Genomic DNA, 19662 nt, shown 5'->3' with positions numbered 1-19662 from the left:
TGTACAGCAAAGTCTTTAAGCATAGGACTAGCACAGTACTGTCCTTGCCAAGCTGTAAAATGACAAAAGCCAATTACCCCTTCAGGCACAGTATTACAGCTTTGAATCGGTAAAATACCACCCAAGCCAACCTGAAATGAGTAAAAGCAACCCCTGACACTGTGTTTCATTCTAATTAGAGCTCTTCAGAGAGGTATAGCTTTGTCCAGACACAAGGGAGCACCCAGTGTAAGTCAAAGAAATACCCTTTCAGGCATAGAGTGACAAATAAATTGTGCAAAAAAGAAAAGCTGAGAACTCTGGGTAGTTCTCAAGTTTAGGTGGAAAGCAGCTCCTGTATGGAGCACTCTCAACACCAGCGACACTCTAGATCTGCTCACCTCAAATGTCTGTTTTTCTATCAAAGTTTTTAAGCATGGGATTAGCACAGTGCCATCCACGCCGAGATAGAAAAGGACAAAGTCTTTTGCCATTTGTAGAGCAAAGTCTTTAAGCATAGGACTAGCACAGTACTGTCCTTGCCCAGCTGTAAAATGACAAAAGCCAATTACCACTTCAGGCACAGTATTACAGCTTTGAATCGGTAAAATACCAACCAAGCCAACCTGAAATGAGTAAAAGCAACCCCTGACACTGTGTTTCGCTCTAATTAGAGCTCTTCAGTGAGGTATAGCTTTGTCCAGACACAAGGGAGCACCCAGTATAAGTCAAAGAAATACCCTTTCAGGCATAGAGGGACGAATAAATTATGCAAAAAAGAAAAGCAGAGAACTCTGGGTAGTTCTCAAGTTTAGGTGGAAAGCAGCTCCTGTATGGAGCACTCTCAACACCAGCGACACTCTAGATATGCTCACCTCAAATGTCTGTTTTTCTATCAAAGTTTTTAAGCATGGGATTAGCACAGTGCCATCCACGCCGAGATAGAAAAGGACAAAGTCTTTTGCCATTTGTACAGCAAAGTCTTTAAGCATAGAACTAGCACAGTACTGTCCTTGCCAAGCTGTAAAATGACAAAAGCCAATTACCACTTCAGGCACAGTATTACAGCTTTGAATCGGTAAAATACCAACCAAGCCAACCTGAAATGAGTAAAAGCAACCCCTGACACTGTGTTTCGCTCTAATTAGAGCTCTTCAGAGAGGTATAGCTTTGTCCAGACACAAGAGAGCACCCAGTATAAGTCAAAGAAATACCCTTTCAGGCATAGAGTGACAAATAAATTATGCAAAAAAGAAAAGCAGAGAACTCTGGGTAGTTCTCAAGTTTAGGTGAAAAGCAGCTCCTGTATGGGGCACTCTCAACACCTGCGACACTCTAGATCTGCTCACCTCAAATGTCTGTTTTTCTATCAAAGTTTTTAAGCATGGGATTAGCACAGTGCCATCCACACCGAGATAGAAAAGGAAAAAGTCTTTTGCCATTTGTACAGCAAAGTCTTTAAGCATAGGACTAGCACAGTACTGTCCTTGCCGAACTGTAAAATGATAAAAGCCAATTACCACTTCAGAGACAGTATTACAGCTATGAATCAGTAAAATACCAACCAAGCCAACCTGAAATGAATAAAAGCAACCCCTGACACTGTGTTTCATTCTAATTAGAGCTCTTCAGAGAGGTATAGCTTTGTCCAGACACAAGGGAGCATCCAGCGTAAGTCAAAGAAATACCCTTTCAGGCATAGAGTGACAAATAAATTATGCAAAAAAGAAAAGCAGAGAACTCTGTGTAGTTCTCAAGTTTAGGTGGAAAGCAGCTCCTGTATGGAGCACTCTCAACACCAGCGACACTCTAGATCTGCTCACCTCAAATGTCTGTTTTTCAATCAAAGTTTTTAAGCATGGGATTAGCACAGTGCCATCCACGCCGAGATAGAAAAGGACAAAGTCTTTTGCCATTTGTACAGCAAAGTCTTTAAGCATAGGACTAGCACAGTACTGTCCTTGCCAAGCTGTAAAATGAGAAAAGCCAATTACCCCTTCAGGCACAATATTACAGCTTTGAATCGGTAAAATACCAACCAAGCCAACCTGAAATGAGTAAAAGCAACCCCTGACACTGTGTTTCATTCTAATTAGAGTTCTTCAGAGAGGTATAGCTTTGTCCAGACACAAGGGAGCACCCAGTGTAAGTCAAAGAAATACCCTTTCAGGCATAGAGTGACAAATAAATTGTGCAAAAAAGAAAAGCAGAGAACTCTGAGTAGTTCTCAAGTTTAGGTGGAAAGCAGCTCCTGTATGGAGCACTCTCAACACCAGCGACACTTTAGATCTGCTCACCTCAAATGTCTGTTTTTCTATCAAAGTTTTTAAGCATGGGATTAGCACAGTGCCATCCACGCCGAGATAGAAAAGGACAAAGTCTTTTGCCATTTGTACAGCAAAGTCTTTAAGCATAGGACTAGCACAGTACTGTCCTTGCCCAGCTGTAAAATGACAAAAGCCAATTACCCCTTCAGGCACAGTATTACAGCTTTGAATCGGTAAAATACCAACCAAGCCAACCTGAAATGAGTAAAAGCAACCCCTGACACTGTGTTTCGCTCTAATTAGAGCTCTTCAGTGAGGTATAGCTTTGTCCAGACACAAGGGAGCACCCAGTATAAGTCAAAGAAATACCCTTTCAGGCATAGAGTGACAAATAAATTATGCAAAAATGAAAAGCAGAGAACTCTGGGTAGTTCTCAATTTTAGGTGGAAAGCAGCTCCTGTATGGAGCTCTCTCAACACCAGCGACACTCTAGATCTGCTCACCTCAAATGTCTGTTTTTCCATCAAAGTTTTTAAGCATGGGATTAGCACAGTGCCATCCACGCCGAGATAGAAAAGGACAAAGTCTTTTGCCATTTGTACAGCAAAGTCTTTAAGCATAGGACTAGCACAGTACTGTCCTTGCCGAACTGTAAAATGATAAAAGCCAATTACCACTTCAGGCACAGTATTACAGCTTTGAATCGGTAAAATACCAACCAAGCCAACCTGAAATGAGTAAAAGCAACCCCTGACACTGTCTTTCGCTCTAATTAGAACTCTTCAGAGAGATATAGATTTGTCCAGACACAAGGGAGCACCCAGTATAAGTCAAAGAAATACCCTTTCAGGCATAGAGTGACGAATAAATTATGCAAAAAAGAAAAGCAGAGAACTCTGGGTAGTTCTCAAGTTTAGGTGGAAAGCAGCTCCTGTATGGAACACTCTCTACACCTGCGACACTCTAGATCTGCTCACCTCAAATGTCTGTTTTTCTATCAAAGTTTTTAAGCATGGGATTAGCACAGTGCCATCCACGCCGAGATAGAAAAGGACAAAGACTTTTGCCATTTGTATAGCAAAGTCTTTAAGCATAGGACTAGCACAGTACTGTCCTTGCCCAGCTGTAAAATGACAAAAGCCAATTACCACTTCAGGCACAGTATTACAGCTTTGAATCGGTAAAATACCAACCAAGCCAACCTGAAATGAGTAAAAGCAACCCCTGACACTGTGTTTCGCTCTAATTAGAGCTCTTCAAGAGGTATAGCTTTGTCCAGACACAAGGGAGCACCCAGTATAAGTCAAAGAAATACCCTTTCAGGCATAGAGTGACGAATAAATTATGCAAAAAAGAAAAGCAGAGAACTCTGGGTAGTTCTCAAGTTTAGGTGGAAAGCAGCTCCTGTATGGAGCACTCTCAACACCAGCAACACTCTAGATCTGCTCACCTCAAATGTTTGTTTTTCTATCAAAGTTTTTAAGCATGGGATTAGCACAGTGCCATCCACGCCGAGATAGAAAAGGACAAAGTCTTTTGCCATTTGTACAGCAAAGTCTTTAAGCATAGGACTAGCACAGTACTGTCCTTGCCGAGCTGTAAAATGACAAAAGCCAATTACCACTTCAGGCACAGTATTACAGCTTTTAATCGGTAAAATACCAACCAAGCCAACCTGAAATGAGTAAAAGCAACCCCTGACACTGTGTTTCGCTCTAATTAGAGCTCTTCAGAGAGGTATAGCTTTGTCCAGACACAAGAGAGCACCCAGTATAAGTCAAAGAAATACCCTTTCAGGCATAGAGTGACAAATAAATTATGCAAAAAAGAAAAGCAGAGAACTCTGGGTAGTTCTCAAGTTTAGGTGAAAAGCAGCTCCTGTATGGGGCACTCTCAACACCTGCGACACTCTAGATCTGCTCACCTCAAATGTCTGTTTTTCTATCAAAGTTTTTAAGCATGGGATTAGCACAGTGCCATCCACACTGAGATAGAAAAGGAAAAAGTCTTTTGCCATTTGTACAGCAAAGTCTTTAATCATAGGACTAGCACAGTACTGTCCTTGCCGAACTGTAAAATGATAAAAGCCAATTACCACTTCAGGCACAGTATTACAGCTATGAATCAGTAAAATACCAACCAAGCCAACCTGAAATGAATAAAAGCAACCCCTGACACTGTGTTTCATTCTAATTAGAGCTCTTCAGAGAGGTATAGCTTTGTCCAGACACAAGGGAGCATCCAGCGTAAGTCAAAGAAATACCCTTTCAGGCATAGAGTGACAAATAAATTATGCAAAAAAGAAAAGCAGAGAACTCTGGGTAGTTCTCAAGTTTAGGTGGAAAGCAGCTCCTGTATGGAGCACTCTCAACACCAGCGACACTCTAGATCTGCTCACCTCAAATGTCTGTTTTTCTATCAAAGTTTTTAAGCATGGGATTAGCACAGTGCCATCCACGCCGAGATAGAAAAGGACAAAGTCTTTTGCCATTTGTACAGCAAAGTCTTTAAGCATAGGACTAGCACAGTACTGTCCTTGCCAAGCTGTAAAATGACAAAAGCCAATTACCCCTTCAGGCACAGTATTACAGCTTTGAATCAGTAAAATACCAACCAAGCCAACCTGAAATGAGTAAAAGCAACCCCTGACACTGTGTTTCGCTCTAATTAGAGCTCTTCAGAGAGGTATAGCTTTGTCCAGACACAAGGGAGCACCCAGTATAAGTCAAAGAAATACCCTTTCAGGCATAGAGGGACGAATAAATTATGCAAAAAAGAAAAGCAGAGAACTCTGGGTAGTTCTCAAGTTTAGGTGGAAAGCAGCTCCTGTATGGAGCACTCTCAACACCAGCGACACTCTAGATCTGCTCACCTCCAATGTCTGTTTTTCTATCAAAGTTTTTAAGCATGGGATTAGCACAGTGCCATCCACGCTGAGATAGAAAAGGACAAAGTCTTTTGCCATTTGTACAGCAACGTCTTTAAGCATAGGACTAGCACAGTACTGTCCTTGCCGAGCTGTAAAATGACAAAAGCCAATTACCACTTCAGGCACAGTATTACAGCTTTGAATGGGTAAAATACCAACCAACCACTGACACTGTGATTCGCTCTAATTAGAGCTCTTCAGAGAGGTATAGCTTTGTCCAGACACAAGGGAGCACCCAGTATAAGTCAAAGAAATACCCTTTCAGGCATAGAGTGACAAATAAATTGTGCAAAAAAGAAAAGCAGAGAACTCTGGGTAGTTCTCAAGTTTAGGTGGAAAGCAGGTCCTGTATGGAGCACTCTCAACCCCAGCGACACTCTAGATCTGCTCAACTCAAATGTCTGTTTTTCTATCAAAGTTTTTAAGCATGGGATTAGCACAGTGCCATCCACGCCGAGATAGAAAAGGACAAAGTCTTTTGCCATTTGTACAGCAAAGTCTTTAAGCATAGGACTAGCACAGTACTGTCCTTGCCGAGCTGTAAAATGACAAAAGCCAATTACCACTTCAGGCACAGTATTACAGCTTTGAATCGGTAAAATACCAACCAAGTCAACCTGAAATGAGTAAAAGCAACCCCTGACACTGTGTTTCGCTCTAATTAGAACTCTTCAGAGAGGTATAGCTTTGTCCAGACACAAGGGAGCACCCAGTCTAAGTCAATGAAATACCCTTTCAGGCATAGAGTGACGAATACATTATGCAAAAAAGAAAAGCAGAGAACTCTGGGTAGTTCTCAAGTTTAGGTGGAAAGCAGCTCCTGTATGGAGCACTCTCAACACCAGCGACACTCTAGATCTGCTCACCTCAAATGTCTGTTTTTCTATCAAAGTTTTTAAGCATGGGATTAGCACAGTGCCATCCACGCCGAGATAGAAAAGGAAAAAGTATTTTGCCATTTGTACAGCAAAGTCTTTAAGCATAGGACTAGTACAGTACTGTCCTTGCCGAACTGTAAAATGATAAAAGCCAATTACCACTTCAGGCAGAGTATTACAGCTATGAATCAGTAAAATACCAACCAAGCCAACCTGAAATGAATAAAAGCAACCCCTGACACTGTGTTTCATTCTAATTAGAGCTCTTCAGAGAGGTATAGCTTTGTCCAGACACAAGGGAGCATCCAGCGTAAGTCAAAGAAATACCCTTTCAGGCATAGAGTGACAAATAAATTATGCAATAAAGAAAAGCAGAGAACTCTGGGTAGTTCTCAAGTTTAGGTGGAAATCAGCTCCTGTATGGAGCACTCTCAACACCAGCGACACTCTAGATCTGCTCACCTCAAATGTCTGTTTTTCTATCAAAGTTTTTAAGCATGGGATTAGCACAGTGCCATCCACGCCGAGATAGAAAAGGACAAAGTCTTTTGCCATTTGTACAGCAAAGTCTTTAAGCATAGGACTAGCACAGTACTGTCCTTGCCAAGCTGTAAAATGACAAAAGCCAATTACCCCTTCAGGCACAGTATTACAGCTTTGAATCGGTAAAATACCACCCAAGCCAACCTGAAATGAGTAAAAGCAACCCCTGACACTGTGTTTCATTCTAATTAGAGCTCTTCAGAGAGGTATAGCTTTGTCCAGACACAAGGGAGCACCCAGTGTAAGTCAAAGAAATACCCTTTCAGGCATAGAGTGACAAATAAATTGTGCAAAAAAGAAAAGCAGAGAACTCTGGGTAGTTCTCAAGTTTAGGTGGAAAGCAGCTCCTGTATGGAGCACTCTCAACACCAGCGACACTCTAGATCTGCTCACCTCAAATGTCTGTTTTTCTATCAAAGTTTTTAAGCATGGGATTAGCACAGTGCCATCCACGCCGAGATAGAAAAGGACAAAGTCTTTTGCCATTTGTAGAGCAAAGTCTTTAAGCATAGGACTAGCACAGTACTGTCCTTGCCCAGCTGTAAAATGACAAAAGCCAATTACCACTTCAGGCACAGTATTACAGCTTTGAATCGGTAAAATACCAACCAAGCCAACCTGAAATGAGTAAAAGCAACCCCTGACACTGTGTTTCGCTCTAATTAGAGCTCTTCAGTGAGGTATAGCTTTGTCCAGACACAAGGGAGCACCCAGTATAAGTCAAAGAAATACCCTTTCAGGCATAGAGGGACGAATAAATTATGCAAAAAAGAAAAGCAGAGAACTCTGGGTAGTTCTCAAGTTTAGGTGGAAAGCAGCTCCTGTATGGAGCACTCTCAACACCAGCGACACTCTAGATCTGCTCACCTCAAATGTCTGTTTTTCTATCAAAGTTTTTAAGCATGGGATTAGCACAGTGCCATCCACGCCGAGATAGAAAAGGACAAAGTCTTTTGACATTTGTACAGCAAAGTCTTTAAGCATAGGACTAGCACAGTACTGTCCTTACCGAGCTGTAAAATGACAAAAGCCAATTACCACTTCAGGCACAGTATTACAGCTTTGAATCGGTAAAATACCATCCAAGCCAACCAGAAATGAGTAAAAGCAACCCCTGACACTGTGTTTCGCTCTAATTAGAGCTCTTCAGAGAGGTATAGCTTTGTCCAGACACAAGGGAGCACCCAGTATAAGTCAAAGAAATACCCTTTCAGGCATAGAGGGACGAATAAATTATGCAAAAAAGAAAAGCAGAGAACTCTGGGTAGTTCTCAAGTTTAGGTGGAAAGCAGCTCCTGTATGGAGCACTCTCAACACCAGCGACACTCTAGATCTGCTCACCTCAAATGTCTGTTTTTCAATCAAAGTTTTTAAGCATGGGATTAGCACAGTGCCATCCACGCCGAGATAGAAAAGGACAAAGTCTTTTGCCATTTGTACAGCAAAGTCTTTAAGCATAGGACTAGCACAGTACTGTCCTTGCCAAGCTGTAAAATGACAAAAGCCAATTACCCCTTCAGGCACAATATTACAGCTTTGAATCGGTAAAATACCAACCAAGCCAACCTGAAATGAGTAAAAGCAACTCCTGACACTGTGTTTCATTCTAATTAGAGTTCTTCAGAGAGGTATAGCTTTGTCCAGACACAAGGGAGCACCCAGTGTAAGTCAAAGAAATACCCTTTCAGGCATAGAGTGACAAATAAATTGTGCAAAAAAGAAAAGCAGAGAACTCTGAGTAGTTCTCAAGTTTAGGTGGAAAGCAGCTCCTGTATGGAGCACTCTCAACACCAGCGACACTCTAGATCTGCTCACCTCAAATGTCTGTTTTTCTATCAAAGTTTTTAAGCATGGGATTAGCACAGTGCCATCCACGCCGAGATAGAAAAGGACAAAGTCTTTTGCCATTTGTACAGCAAAGTCTTTAAGCATAGGACTAGCACAGTACTGTCCTTGCCCAGCTGTAAAATGACAAAAGCCAATTACCCCTTCAGGCACAGTATTACAGCTTTGAATCGGTAAAATACCAACCAAGCCAACCTGAAATGAGTAAAAGCAAACCCTGACACTGTGTTTCGCTCTAATTAGAGCTCTTCAGTGAGGTATAGCTTTGTCCAGACACAAGGGAGCACCCAGTATAAGTCAAAGAAATACCCTTTCAGGCATAGAGTGACAAATAAATTATGCAAAAATGAAAAGCAGAGAACTCTGGGTAGTTCTCAATTTTAGGTGGAAAGCAGCTCCTGTATGGAGCTCTCTCAACACCAGCGACACTCTAGATCTGCTCACCTCAAATGTCTGTTTTTCCATCAAAGTTTTTAAGCATGGGATTAGCACAGTGCCATCCACGCCGAGATAGAAAAGGACAAAGTCTTTTGCCATTTGTACAGCAAAGTCTTTAAGCATAGGACTAGCACAGTACTGTCCTTGCCGAACTGTAAAATGATAAAAGCCAATTACCACTTCAGGCACAGTATTACAGCTTTGAATCGGTAAAATACCAACCAAGCCAACCTGAAATGAGTAAAAGCAACCCCTGACACTGTGTTTCGCTCTAATTAGAACTCTTCAGAGAGATATAGATTTGTCCAGACACAAGGGAGCACCCAGTATAAGTCAAAGAAATACCCTTTCAGGCATAGAGTGACGAATAAATTATGCAAAAAAGAAAAGCAGAGAACTCTGGGTAGTTCTCAAGTTTAGGTGGAAAGCAGCTCCTGTATGGAGCACTCTCTACACCTGCGACACTCTAGATCTGCTCACCTCAAATGTCTGTTTTTCTATCAAAGTTTTTAAGCATGGGATTAGCACAGTGCCATCCACGCCGAGATAGAAAAGGACAAAGACTTTTGCCATTTGTATAGCAAAGTCTTTAAGCATAGGACTAGCACAGTACTGTCCTTGCCCAGCTGTAAAATGACAAAAGCCAATTACCACTTCAGGCACAGTATTACAGCTTTGAATCGGTAAAATACCAACCAAGCCAACCTGAAATGAGTAAAAGCAACCCCTGACACTGTGTTTCGCTCTAATTAGAGCTCTTCAGAGAGGTATAGATTCGTCCAGACACAAGGGAGCACCCAGTATAAGTCAAAGAAATACCCTTTCAGGCATAGAGTGACGAATAAATTATGCAAAAAAGAAAAGCAGAGAACTCTGGGTAGTTCTCAAGTTTAGGTGGAAAGCAGCTCCTGTATGGAGCACTCTCAACACCAGCAACACTCTAGATCTGCTCACCTCAAATGTTTGTTTTTCTATCAAAGTTTTTAAGCATGGGATTAGCACAGTGCCATCCACGCCGAGATAGAAAAGGACAAAGTCTTTTGCCATTTGTACAGCAAAGTCTTTAAGCATAGGACTAGCACAGTACTGTCCTTGCCGAGCTGTAAAATGACAAAAGCCAATTACCACTTCAGGCACAGTATTACAGCTTTTAATCGGTAAAATACCAACCAAGCCAACCTGAAATGAGTAAAAGCAACCCCTGACACTGTGTTTCGCTCTAATTAGAGCTCTTCAGAGAGGTATAGCTTTGTCCAGACACAAGAGAGCACCCAGTATAAGTCAAAGAAATACCCTTTCAGGCATAGAGTGACAAATAAATTATGCAAAAAAGAAAAGCAGAGAACTCTGGGTAGTTCTCAAGTTTAGGTGAAAAGCAGCTCCTGTATGGGGCACTCTCAACACCTGCGACACTCTAGATCTGCTCACCTCAAATGTCTGTTTTTCTATCAAAGTTTTTAAGCATGGGATTAGCACAGTGCCATCCACACTGAGATAGAAAAGGAAAAAGTATTTTGCCATTTGTACAGCAAAGTCTTTAATCATAGGACTAGCACAGTACTGTCCTTGCCGAACTGTAAAATGATAAAAGCCAATTACCACTTCAGGCACAGTATTACAGCTATGAATCAGTAAAATACCAACCAAGCCAACCTGAAATGAATAAAAGCAACCCCTGACACTGTGTTTCATTCTAATTAGAGCTCTTCAGAGAGGTATAGCTTTGTCCAGACACAAGGGAGCATCCAGCGTAAGTCAAAGAAATACCCTTTCAGGCATAGAGTGACAAATAAATTATGCAAAAAAGAAAAGCAGAGAACTCTGGGTAGTTCTCAAGTTTAGGTGGAAAGCAGCTCCTGTATGGAGCACTCTCAACACCAGCGACACTCTAGATCTGCTCACCTCAAATGTCTGTTTTTCTATCAAAGTTTTTAAGCATGGGATTAGCACAGTGCCATCCACGCCGAGATAGAAAAGGACAAAGTCTTTTGCCATTTGTACAGCAAAGTCTTTAAGCATAGGACTAGCACAGTACTGTCCTTGCCAAGCTGTAAAATGACAAAAGCCAATTACCCCTTCAGGCACAGTATTACAGCTTTGAATCAGTAAAATACCAACCAAGCCAACCTGAAATGAGTAAAAGCAACCCCTGACACTGTGTTTCGCTCTAATTAGAGCTCTTCAGAGAGGTATAGCTTTGTCCAGACACAAGGGAGCACCCAGTATAAGTCAAAGAAATACCCTTTCAGGCATAGAGGGACGAATAAATTATGCAAAAAAGAAAAGCAGAGAACTCTGGGTAGTTCTCAAGTTTAGGTGGAAAGCAGGTCCTGTATGGAGCACTCTCAACACCAGCGACACTCTAGATCTGCTCACCTCCAATGTCTGTTTTTCTATCAAAGTTTTTAAGCATGGGATTAGCACAGTGCCATCCACGCTGAGATAGAAAAGGACAAAGTCTTTTGCCATTTGTACAGCAACGTCTTTAAGCATAGGACTAGCACAGTACTGTCCTTGCCGAGCTGTAAAATGACAAAAGCCAATTACCACTTCAGGCACAGTATTACAGCTTTGAATGGGTAAAATACCAACCAACCACTGACACTGTGATTCGCTCTAATTAGAGCTCTTCAGAGAGGTATAGCTTTGTCCAGACACAAGGGAGCACCCAGTATAAGTCAAAGAAATACCCTTTCAGGCATAGAGTGACAAATAAATTGTGCAAAAAAGAAAAGCAGAGAACTCTGGGTAGTTCTCAAGTTTAGGTGGAAAGCAGGTCCTGTATGGAGCACTCTCAACCCCAGCGACACTCTAGATCTGCTCAACTCAAATGTCTGTTTTTCTATCAAAGTTTTTAAGCATGGGATTAGCACAGTGCCATCCACGCCGAGATAGAAAAGGACAAAGTCTTTTGCCATTTGTACAGCAAAGTCTTTAAGCATAGGACTAGCACAGTACTGTCCTTGCCGAGCTGTAAAATGACAAAAGCCAATTACCACTTCAGGCACAGTATTACAGCTTTGAATCGGTAAAATACCAACCAAGTCAACCTGAAATGAGTAAAAGCAACCCCTGACACTGTGTTTCGCTCTAATTAGAACTCTTCAGAGAGGTATAGCTTTGTCCAGACACAAGGGAGCACCCAGTCTAAGTCAATGAAATACCCTTTCAGGCATAGAGTGACGAATACATTATGCAAAAAAGAAAAGCAGAGAACTCTGGGTAGTTCTCAAGTTTAGGTGGAAAGCAGCTCCTGTATGGAGCACTCTCAACACCAGCGACACTCTAGATCTGCTCACCTCAAATGTCTGTTTTTCTATCAAAGTTTTTAAGCATGGGATTAGCACAGTGCCATCCACGCCGAGATAGAAAAGGAAAAAGTATTTTGCCATTTGTACAGCAAAGTCTTTAAGCATAGGACTAGTACAGTACTGTCCTTGCCGAACTGTAAAATGATAAAAGCCAATTACCACTTCAGGCAGAGTATTACAGCTATGAATCAGTAAAATACCAACCAAGCCAACCTGAAATGAATAAAAGCAACCCCTGACACTGTGTTTCATTCTAATTAGAGCTCTTCAGAGAGGTATAGCTTTGTCCAGACACAAGGGAGCATCCAGCGTAAGTCAAAGAAATACCCTTTCAGGCATAGAGTGACAAATAAATTATGCAATAAAGAAAAGCAGAGAACTCTGGGTAGTTCTCAAGTTTAGGTGGAAATCAGCTCCTGTATGGAGCACTCTCAACACCAGCGACACTCTAGATCTGCTCACCTCAAATGTCTGTTTTTCTATCAAAGTTTTTAAGCATGGGATTAGCACAGTGCCATCCACGCCGAGATAGAAAAGGACAAAGTCTTTTGCCATTTGTACAGCAAAGTCTTTAAGCATAGGACTAGCACAGTACTGTCCTTGCCAAGCTGTAAAATGACAAAAGCCAATTACCCCTTCAGGCACAGTATTACAGCTTTGAATCGGTAAAATACCACCCAAGCCAACCTGAAATGAATAAAAGCAACCCCTGACACTGTGTTTCATTCTAATTAGAGCTCTTCAGAGAGGTATAGCTTTGTCCAGACACAAGGGAGCATCCAGCGTAAGTCAAAGAAATACCCTTTCAGGCATAGAGTGACAAATAAATTATGCAAAAAAGAAAAGCAGAGAACTCTGGGTAGTTCTCAAGTTTAGGTGGAAAGCAGCTCCTGTATGGAGCACTCTCAACACCAGCGACACTCTAGATCTGCTCACCTCAAATGTCTGTTTTTCTATCAAAGTTTTTAAGCATGGGATTAGCACAGTGCCATCCACGCCGAGATAGAAAAGGACAAAGTCTTTTGCCATTTGTACAGCAAAGTCTTTAAGCATAGGACTAGCACAGTACTGTCCTTGCCAAGCTGTAAAATGACAAAAGCCAATTACCCCTTCAGGCACAGTATTACAGCTTTGAATCAGTAAAATACCAACCAAGCCAACCTGAAATGAGTAAAAGCAACCCCTGACACTGTGTTTCGCTCTAATTAGAGCTCTTCAGAGAGGTATAGCTTTGTCCAGACACAAGGGAGCACCCAGTATAAGTCAAAGAAATACCCTTTCAGGCATAGAGGGACGAATAAATTATGCAAAAAAGAAAAGCAGAGAACTCTGGGTAGTTCTCAAGTTTAGGTGGAAAGCAGGTCCTGTATGGAGCACTCTCAACACCAGCGACACTCTAGATCTGCTCACCTCCAATGTCTGTTTTTCTATCAAAGTTTTTAAGCATGGGATTAGCACAGTGCCATCCACGCTGAGATAGAAAAGGACAAAGTCTTTTGCCATTTGTACAGCAACGTCTTTAAGCATAGGACTAGCACAGTACTGTCCTTGCCGAGCTGTAAAATGACAAAAGCCAATTACCACTACAGGCACAGTATTACAGCTTTGAATGGGTAAAATACCAACCAACCACTGACACTGTGATTCGCTCTAATTAGAGCTCTTCAGAGAGGTATAGCTTTGTCCAGACACAAGGGAGCACCCAGTATAAGTCAAAGAAATACCCTTTCAGGCATAGAGTGACAAATAAATTGTGCAAAAAAGAAAAGCAGAGAACTCTGGGTAGTTCTCAAGTTTAGGTGGAAAGCAGGTCCTGTATGGAGCACTCTCAACCCCAGCGACACTCTAGATCTGCTCAACTCAAATGTCTGTTTTTCTATCAAAGTTTTTAAGCATGGGATTAGCACAGTGCCATCCACGCCGAGATAGAAAAGGACAAAGTCTTTTGCCATTTGTACAGCAAAGTCTTTAAGCATAGGACTAGCACAGTACTGTCCTTGCCGAGCTGTAAAATGACAAAAGCCAATTACCACTTCAGGCACAGTATTACAGCTTTGAATCGGTAAAATACCAACCAAGTCAACCTGAAATGAGTAAAAGCAACCCCTGACACTGTGTTTCGCTCTAATTAGAACTCTTCAGAGAGGTATAGCTTTGTCCAGACACAAGGGAGCACCCAGTCTAAGTCAATGAAATACCCTTTCAGGCATAGAGTGACGAATACATTATGCAAAAAAGAAAAGCAGAGAACTCTGGGTAGTTCTCAAGTTTAGGTGGAAAGCAGCTCCTGTATGGAGCACTCTCAACACCAGCGACACTCTAGATCTGCTCACCTCAAATGTCTGTTTTTCTATCAAAGTTTTTAAGCATGGGATTAGCACAGTGCCATCCACGCCGAGATAGAAAAGGAAAAAGTATTTTGCCATTTGTACAGCAAAGTCTTTAAGCATAGGACTAGTACAGTACTGTCCTTGCCGAACTGTAAAATGATAAAAGCCAATTACCACTTCAGGCAGAGTATTACAGCTATGAATCAGTAAAATACCAACCAAGCCAACCTGAAATGAATAAAAGCAACCCCTGACACTGTGTTTCATTCTAATTAGAGCTCTTCAGAGAGGTATAGCTTTGTCCAGACACAAGGGAGCATCCAGCGTAAGTCAAAGAAATACCCTTTCAGGCATAGAGTGACAAATAAATTATGCAATAAAGAAAAGCAGAGAACTCTGGGTAGTTCTCAAGTTTAGGTGGAAATCAGCTCCTGTATGGAGCACTCTCAACACCAGCGACACTCTAGATCTGCTCACCTCAAATGTCTGTTTTTCTATCAAAGTTTTTAAGCATGGGATTAGCACAGTGCCATCCACGCCGAGATAGAAAAGGACAAAGTCTTTTGCCATTTGTACAGCAAAGTCTTTAAGCATAGGACTAGCACAGTACTGTCCTTGCCAAGCTGTAAAATGACAAAAGCCAATTACCCCTTCAGGCACAGTATTACAGCTTTGAATCGGTAAAATACCACCCAAGCCAACCTGAAATGAGTAAAAGCAACCCCTGACACTGTGTTTCATTCTAATTAGAGCTCTTCAGAGAGGTATAGCTTTGTCCAGACACAAGGGAGCACCCAGTGTAAGTCAAAGAAATACCCTTTCAGGCATAGAGTGACAAATAAATTGTGCAAAAAAGAAAAGCTGAGAACTCTGGGTAGTTCTCAAGTTTAGGTGGAAAGCAGCTCCTGTATGGAGCACTCTCAACACCAGCGACACTCTAGATCTGCTCACCTCAAATGTCTGTTTTTCTATCAAAGTTTTTAAGCATGGGATTAGCACAGTGCCATCCACGCCGAGATAGAAAAGGACAAAGTCTTTTGCCATTTGTAGAGCAAAGTCTTTAAGCATAGGACTAGCACAGTACTGTCCTTGCCCAGCTGTAAAATGACAAAAGCCAATTACCACTTCAGGCACAGTATTACAGCTTTGAATCGGTAAAATACCAACCAAGCCAACCTGAAATGAGTAAAAGCAACCCCTGACACTGTGTTTCGCTCTAATTAGAGCTCTTCAGTGAGGTATAGCTTTGTCCAGACACAAGGGAGCACCCAGTATAAGTCAAAGAAATACCCTTTCAGGCATAGAGGGACGAATAAATTATGCAAAAAAGAAAAGCAGAGAACTCTGGGTAGTTCTCAAGTTTAGGTGGAAAGCAGCTCCTGTATGGAGCACTCTCAACACCAGCGACACTCTAGATCTGCTCACCTCAAATGTCTGTTTTTCTATCAAAGTTTTTAAGCATGGGATTAGCACAGTGCCATCCAGGCCGAGATAGAAAAGGACAAAGTCTTTTGACATTTGTACAGCAAAGTCTTTAAGCATAGGACTAGCACAGTACTGTCCTTACCGAGCTGTAAAATGACAAAAGCCAATTACCACTTCAGGCACAGTATTACAGCTTTGAATCGGTAAAATACCATCCAAGCCAACCAGAAATGAGTAAAAGCAACCCCTGACACTGTGTTTCGCTCTAATTAGAGCTCTTCAGAGAGGTATAGCTTTGTCCAGACACAAGGGAGCACCCAGTATAAGTCAAAGAAATACCCTTTCAGGCATAGAGGGACGAATAAATTATGCAAAAAAGAAAAGCAGAGAACTCTGGGTAGTTCTCAAGTTTAGGTGGAAAGCAGCTCCTGTATGGAGCACTCTCAACACCAGCGACACTCTAGATCTGCTCACCTCAAATGTCTGTTTTTCTATCAAAGTTTTTAAGCATGGGATTAGCACAGTGCCATCCACGCCGAGATAGAAAAGGACAAAGTCTTTTGCCATTTGTACAGCAAAGTCTTTAAGCATAGGACTAGCACAGTACTGTCCTTGCCAAGCTGTAAAATGACAAAAGCCAATTACCCCTTCAGGCACAGTATTACAGCTTTGAATCGGTAAAATACCAACCAAGCCAACCTGAAATGAGTAAAAGCAACCCCTGACACTGTGTTTCATTCTAATTAGAGCTCTTCAGAGAGGTATAGCTTTGTCCAGACACAAGGGAGCACCCAGTGTAAGTCAAAGAAATACCCTTTCAGGCATAGAGTGACAAATAAATTGTGCAAAAAATAAAAGCAGAGAACTCTGGGTAGTTCTCAAGTTTAGGTGGAAAGCAGCTCCTGTATGGAGCACTCTCAACACCAGCGACACTCTAGATCTGCTCACCTCAAATGTCTGTTTTTCTATCAAAGTTTTTAAGCATGGGATTAGCACAGTGCCATCCACGCCGAGATAGAAAAGGACAAAGTCTTTTGCCATTTGTACAGCAAAGTCTTTAAGCAGAGGACTAGCACAGTACTGTCCTTGCCGAGCTGTAAAATGACAAAAGCCAATTACCACTTCAGGCACAGTATTACAGCTTTGAATCGGTAAAATACCAACCAAGTCAACCTGAAATGAGTAAAAGCAACCCTTGACACTGTGTTTCGCTCTAATTAGAGCTCTTCAGAGAGGTATAGCTTTGTCCAGACACAAGGGAGCACCCAGTATAAGTCAACGAAATACCCTTTCAGGCATAGAGTGACGAATAAATTATGCAAAAAAGAAAAGCAGAGAACTCTGGGTAGTTCTCAAGTTTAGATGAAAAGCAGCTCCTGTATGGAGCACTCTCTACACCTGCGACACTCTAGATCTGCTCAACTCAAATGTCTATTTTTCTATCAAAGTTTTTAAGCATGGGATTAGCACAGTGCCATCCACGCCGAGATAGAAAAGGACAAAGTCTTTTGCCATTTGTACAGCAAAGTCTTTAAGCATAGGACTAGCACAGTACTGTCCTTGCCGAGCTGTAAAATGACAAAAGCCAATTACCACTTCAGGCACAGTATTACAGCTTTGAATCGGTAAAATACCAACCAAGTCAACCTGAAATGAGTAAAAGCAACCCCTGACACTGTGTTTCGCTCTAATTAGAGCTCTTCAGAGAGGTATAGCTTTGTCCAGACACCAGGGAGCACCCAGTATAAGTCAACGAAATACCCTTTCAGGCATAGAGTGACAAATAAATTATGCAAAAAAGAAAAGCAGAGAACTCTGGGTAGTTCTCAAGTTTAGGTGGAAAGCAGCTCCTGTATGGAGCACTCTCAACACCAGCGACACTCTAGATCTGCTCACCTCAAATGTCTGTTTTTCTATCAAAGTTTTTAAGCATGGGATTAGCACAGTGCCATCTACGCCGAGATAGAAAAGGACAAAGTCTTTTGCCATTTGTACAGCAAAGTCTTTAAGCATAGGACTAGCACAGTACTGTCTTTGCCGAGCTGTAAAATGACAAAAGCCAATTACCACTTCAGGCACAGTATTATAGCTTTGAATCGGTAAAATACCAACCAAGCCAACCTGAAATGAGTAAAAGCAACCCCTGACACTGTGTTTCGCTCTAATTAGAGCTCTTCAAGAGGTATAGCTTTGTCCAGACACAAGGGAGCACCCAGTATAAGTCAAAGAAATACCCTTTCAGGCATAGAGGGACGAATAAATTATGCAAAAAAGAAAAGCAGAGAACTCTGGGTAGTTCTCAAGTTTAGGTGGAAAGCAGGTCCTGTATGGAGCACTCTCAACACCAGCGACACTCTAGATCTGCTCACCTCCAATGTCTATTTTTCTATCAAAGTTTTTAAGCATGGGATTAGCACAGTGCCATCCACGCTGAGATAGAAAAGGACAAAGTCTTTTGCCATTTGTACAGCAAAGTCTTTAAGCATAGGACTAGCACAGTACTGTCCTTGCCGAGCTGTAAAATGACAAAAGCCAATTACCACTTCAGGCACAGTATTACAGCTTTGAATGGGTTAAATACCAACCAAGCCAACCTGAAATGAGTAAAAACCAACCCCTGACACTGTGTTTCGCTCTAATTAGAGCTCTTCAGAGAGGTATAGCTTTGTCCAGACACAAGGGAGCACCCAGTATAAGTCAAAGAAATACCCTTTCAGGCATAGAGTGACAAATAAATTGTGCAAAAAAGAAAAGCAGAGAACTCTGGGTAGTTCTCAAGTTTAGGTGGAAAGCAGGTCCTGTATGGAGCACTCTCAACCCCAGCGACACTCTAGATCTGCTCAACTCAAATGTCTGTTTTTCTATCAAAGTTTTTAAGCATGGGATTAGCACAGTGCCATCCACGCCGAGATAGAAAAGGACAAAGTCTTTTGCCATTTGTACAGCAAAGTCTTTAAGCATAGGACTAGCACAGTACCGTCCTTGCCGAGCTGTAAAATGACAAAAGCCAATTACCACTTCAGGCACAGTATTACAGCTTTGAATCGGTAAAATACCAACCAAGTCAACCTGAAATGAGTAAAAGCAACCCCTGACACTGTGTTTCGCTCTAATTGGAACTCTTCAGAGAAGTATAGCTTTGTCCAGACACAAGGGAGCACCCAGTATAAGTCAATGAAATACCCTTTCAGGCATAGAGTGACGAATAAATTATGCAAAAAAGAAAAGCAGAGAACTCTGGGTAGTTCTCAAGTTTAGGTGGAAAGCAGCTCCTGTATGGAGCACTCTCAACACCAGCGACACTCTAGATCTGCTCACCTCAAATGTCTGTTTTTCTATCAAAGTTTTTAAGCATGGGATTAGCACTGTGCCATCCACGCCGAGATAGAAAAGGACAAAGTCTTTTGCCATTTGTACAGCAAAGTCTTTAAGCATAGGACTAGCACAGTACTGTCCTTGCCGAGCTGTAAAATGACAAAAGCCAATTACCACTTCAGGCACAGTATTACAGCTTTTAATCGGTAAAATACCAACCAAGCCAACCTGAAATGAGTAAAAGCAACCCCTGACACTGTGTTTCGCTCTAATTAGAGCTCTTCAGAGAGGTATAGCTTTGTCCAGACACAAGAGAGCACCCAGTATAAGTCAAAGAAATACCCTTTCAGGCTTAGAGTGACAAATAAATTATGCAAAAAAGAAAAGCAGAGAACTCTGGG

Source organism: Triturus cristatus, chromosome 3_1, assembly GCF_964204655.1.
Source record: "Triturus cristatus chromosome 3_1, aTriCri1.1, whole genome shotgun sequence".
In the NCBI taxonomy this organism is placed as follows: domain Eukaryota; kingdom Metazoa; phylum Chordata; class Amphibia; order Caudata; family Salamandridae; genus Triturus; species Triturus cristatus.
This window is presented reverse-complemented; position numbering follows the sequence as displayed.